Below are 5,002 nucleotides of genomic sequence, written 5' to 3'. Positions count from 1 at the left end.
TCACTCATACGCACATACACATGTACAAGATCACCGGGAATTCCATATGCAAGCATGCGAATAGCCGCAATGCATTTCTGGTAAGAAGAGAAGCCGAGTTTGCCAAGGGTGTCCTCTTTGCATTCAAAGTATGGGTCATATGCAACCACTCCTTCCCAAATACGATTGAAGACATGCCTCCTCATTCGAAAGCGGCGACGAATTTGATGTGGTTTGTAGAGTGCGGTTCTCTCAAAGTAAGCGGAATAGAGGAGGTGGTGCCCTTTCTCCCTATTGCAGTCCAAGGCCGGGGCATGGCCGGGGATTGATCCCCTGAACCGAGGCCGCATCCTACTGATGTGGTCATGAACGACCAATGCTGCCACCACTATGTCCTCATCGTCCGAGGATGAATCATCCGATGAACAAATGAAGTTGTGAAAGAAGTACTCATCTCCGCTATCCATGGTACCTTGCGAGCAAAGCATCGAACACCTTGCGGGCGTGGTGGAGACGCGACTGGAAAGGGCACGTCGAGGCCGTTGGTTCGCACCAAGGTGGACGATCGCGGGCGGAGGGCGGAGCGACTACTAGGGAGGAAGAAAAGGGGCTGCTCCACCGACGGGCAAAGCAAGGTGGATGACGGGCATGGCGGCGGCGATGGCGAGGGGCTGAGTGTGGAGCGACGAAAAGGGAGGAAGAAATGGGGTTGTGTCTCTGACGGGCGGGCCAGGGAAGGACAAGGGCGTGCGTCCCGCCCGTCCGCGCGCTATCCGTTTAGCCGTAAACGCGGCCCAAACTTGGGCCGAAAATGGGTCGAAAGCGGACCGAAAACGGACATTTATCCGTTTGCTTCCGCGCGTTGGCCGCGATTTGTGTATGTTTACCTCCAAACGAACGCGATCGGGGTCATGCGTTGAAGTTGGCCTAACGACCATGCCACGCTAGCTCCTCTATCTCAACGAAGTGAACGAACCCATGGGAAAGCAACGAAGAAAAGTCACTCCCAGCACACGCTTGCTAATATCTGGCGTCGTCACCAAACCACCCGCCTACATACGTGCGCGGGCCTGCGGCGACGAAGGGCCGTTCGACACGCGAGCAGGCGCGCTGTTGCCCGACAGCGACGCCTTGTCGATCGCTCGCCCGGGCCACAGTCTCCACCACCCCCAGGATCGAACCGACGACGCCGATCGCCCCCGCCCGCCACGAAAGATCCCATCCCTTACATGCGCGGCGCCCAGTCGTCCGGTCGGATCGGACGCATATCTCCCCAGCCGACTTCGCCCGCCCGGATCGCTTTTCGTCCGCTACTTAGCTTACCACAGTACTACTACTACGTGCTGCTTCCTAGCTAATCGGAGAGCAGCGCGTGTGTGCTGGTGCGGGCCGGTCACGCACGCACGTACCCACCGAGAGAGAGAGAGGAGAAGCCAGCCGCGACGTTAAAAAGATCGCCCGGGAGGAACGTTTCCCGCGGGACACCATGAAGCTGCCGCGGTGGGACGTGGGCGCCGCCGCCGGGGCCGAGAGCGCGCACGCCGACGCGCAGCAGCTCACGCCGCCCGCCACGCCCGGCGCGGACGATCGGGCGGCGACCGGCTCCCGCAGGCGGCCGGCCGGGGGCGGCGGCGAGGGTGACGGGGGCGCGTTCGTGTGCCGGACGTGCAGCCGGCGGTTCCCGACATTCCAGGCGCTGGGCGGGCACCGGACGGGCCACACCCGGCTGCAGGCGCGCCAGCAGCGGCCGGTTACTCGCAAGCCTCGGCCGCACCACGAGTGCGCCGTCTGCGGGCTCGAGTTCTCCATGGGCCAGGCGCTCGGCGGCCACATGCGCCGCCACAAGCAGGTTGAGCCACAGGCGCACGTGGAGGAGGCGCTGGGCGCAGTGCACATGCGCCGGCACAAGGAGGCCGGCACGCAGGTGCCTGTGGAGGAGGAGGTGGCGCTGGGCGGGCACAAGCAGGCCGGCGCACAGCCGCCTCAGGCGCGTGCGGAGGAGGAGGAGGCGCCAGGCGGGCACATGCGCTGGCACGAGCAGGCCGAGGCACAGGCGCCGCGCGTGCAGGATGAGCACCACCAGCAGGAGGAGGAGGCGCTGGACTTGAACTGCCCGCCGCCGCTGGAGGATCATCGTGGCGGCGACGACCGAGGAGACTGTTCCGCCGCATCGTCCGACCCTCCTCTGCTCAACCTCCTCGTGTAGCCGCCGGGCTGGTGATTCTGAGTTCGTGTCTGTCTGGATCGATCTTATTACCATTCATCGTGGAAGAAAGTCCATGTGGCGATAAATAAACAAGGTACTTTTACGTAGTTATTACGTGCTTTTCATGTTCCATGGCTATTGCCATTTGGCACGTCTAGAATCTAGTCAGTTTCATGTCATAGAATCCGGACATGTACGCTGCTTTTAATCATGCACGCATACGTGAGTGGGTCGCAAGAGCACGTCGTCCGAGGAGCGCGAGGCGGATCCGGTGCCGACAACGAGCATCAAGCGATCTCCTCCGTCCATTCTCCACTCCAACATGTAACGTCCGCCGCTAACTACCATGTTTGTCCCAAATGACTTCTTTGCAAGAATGAAGATAAATAAATAATATTCACTCCGTTCCAAAATATATGATGTTTTGGTATTTGATATTGACTATGTACCGTGGTTGCTTTTCGTAAAAAGAAAAATCATGTAACATCCGCAGCTAATTACAGTACCATGTTTCTCCCAAACTACTTCTTTGTAAGACTGACAAGCTCCATACGCGGAGCATTCGTTGTCCTCTTGGCAGCATCGTGATTGTTTGAATCCCTACACCTAGTAGGCCTGTAAAGAAGCAAAGCAGCCGACTGATTCCATGGCTGGTCGAAGCTCTGGCACACGTGACGACGTGAACTTCTCCACGTAGTAGAATCTGGAAATTCATAGCGGAAGAGCATCTTTCTTCCAAGAAAACCGTTAAGATGGCAATGTCCCCTTTGTCCCCAACTTGCAAAACGATCTTATATTATGAGACGAAGGGAGTAGTTAAAAAGATATGATAAAACTAGGGACAACCAACACAAGGCGTAATCCAGGGATCAGCCCCCCTCACCCCCCCCCCCCCCTTCCCGCGCCACCTTCCTGGCGACTCGGGGGGAACCCTAGTAGCGCCGCCGGCAGCACCCCAGATCCGCCTCCTTCGCGTCGCCACCGCCGGAGGGGGCGCCGGAGAAGTCCGGGCGTGCCCAAGGAGGGTGGCAGCGGGGCGTTCCTGCATCCTGCGGCGTCTTCAGGTGGGGCAGGCCTCTCGTCGGTGCGGGGTGGTTCCGCGGCGGAGCTCCTCTGCGTGCGGCGGCGCCACCCCTCTCCAGCCGGCTCTCAAGTCCCCACCTGCATCCTCTCCCTAGCTACAAGCACGAGCTCGGCGGATCTGGCCATGGGGGCCGTGGCGGAGGGATTCTGCGGGTGTGACGCGCTGGCCGTGCGTGGCGGTGTGGGGGGCGCCCTCTTCTTCGTCCTCGGATGCGGTGTTTTGGCTCCTAGGTGCATATGCACCCATTGTCTAAATACATATTTTAAAAAGTTGAAAAATTCGGAACAAAAATCCTGCGGGTATATCAGGACATTATATGTGTGTGCACAAAGTTTCGGTGAAAAACAACGTTTTTTGTGGCTTGTGTAAAAAAGATAAAAAAATGCCTCGTCAATAGTTATAATGAAGCATCAGAAATTGTCTTTTTTACACAAGCCACAAAAAACCTCGTTTTTCACCGAAAACTTTGTGCACGCACATAGAATGTCCGGACATACACGCGGGTTTTTTGTTCGGAATTTTTCAACTTTTCAAAATGTGTATTTAGACAATGGGTGCATATGCACCTAGGAGCCATAGCCAATTAGAGCACACGGGCCGGCCGTGGCCATGCGCGGCGCGTCACCCGCTGATGAGTGCTTCGTCGGTGGTGCTGCAGGTGGCCCCTTTTTCGATCCACGCGGGACTGCAGCCATTCTGCTTGGTGGTGGCGTGGATTTTCTCGTCTTCGACGCGGCGGCCTGCACATGGTGGATCTCGCCTTTGCTGTTACGATCCCCCGACTGGCTTTGGAACCTGTGTTTTCCAGGGTCCAGCTTGCCGGCGTCCTCCCGTAGCGGCTTTGGCCTGGTGCTCCTGAAGCTGCGCTCTTTCCCGCTTCATGGGTTCACCGGTGTTTTGGCGGCTCCGGCTTCGTCGATCCAGGTCTGCGTTCTCCGGATCCTGGCTCGTCGACTTGCCAGATTCCATTGCATCCCGTGTGTTGGTTCCTCTACGTCTTGTCGTCGCCTCTCCAACCTCTACCGCCACCCCTGCCTTGCCCCTCCCCCGCCAGGTCCAATGCTCGTGCTTCCGTGGCATAGCTCCCCATCCGGCGATGGCGCCCCAAGCTTACCCATCCTTGAATCTAGTTCCGACGGCTTTGGGATTGTTCGGACATTGGCCGGGGCGAAATCCCTGCTTGATGCTGGCAGCGGCGACACCTGCGGGTGTCGTACCCTTCTTGAAAGCGCTGCTACGGCCTATTCTCCGAGCCCCTCTTCGAGCGCTGGGGGAAACCCCATATCCAGTTCCTCGAATCGGATGACGGCGGCGCCTCGGCGTCGTTTCCCTTCATGATGGCGTCGTCTTGCTGCTCGTGCCGTGTCTGCTGCTCGATTCCGAGTGTTGGGGCATTGTCTTGGTTAGGGTTGTTTCTGTTGGGCTGGGTAGTTTAGCGCTGTGTTGTAGCTTCAGTCTAGGCTGAGCATCCCATGTCACTCTGCTTCGGCACCATGTTTACGCGATCTTTGGTTGTGCATTGTGATGTCCCCCCATTGTATTCTCATTTCAACTTCTTCTATCAATGAAACATACACAAGCTTTGCGTATCCGTGAAAAAAAGGTGTAATCCACAGATGAGCTCAGGCTCATCTACTCCTGCATGAACAATAAATTTGAAAGAATAGACAAAAAAACAAGCCTTCAAAATGCCTATATTTTCTTTGATATCTAAGGGGCCTTATTTTTTTTGT

This window comes from Aegilops tauschii, chromosome 1 (assembly GCF_002575655.3).
Source record: "Aegilops tauschii subsp. strangulata cultivar AL8/78 chromosome 1, Aet v6.0, whole genome shotgun sequence".
Taxonomy (NCBI): Eukaryota; Viridiplantae; Streptophyta; class Magnoliopsida; order Poales; family Poaceae; genus Aegilops; species Aegilops tauschii.
This window is presented reverse-complemented; position numbering follows the sequence as displayed.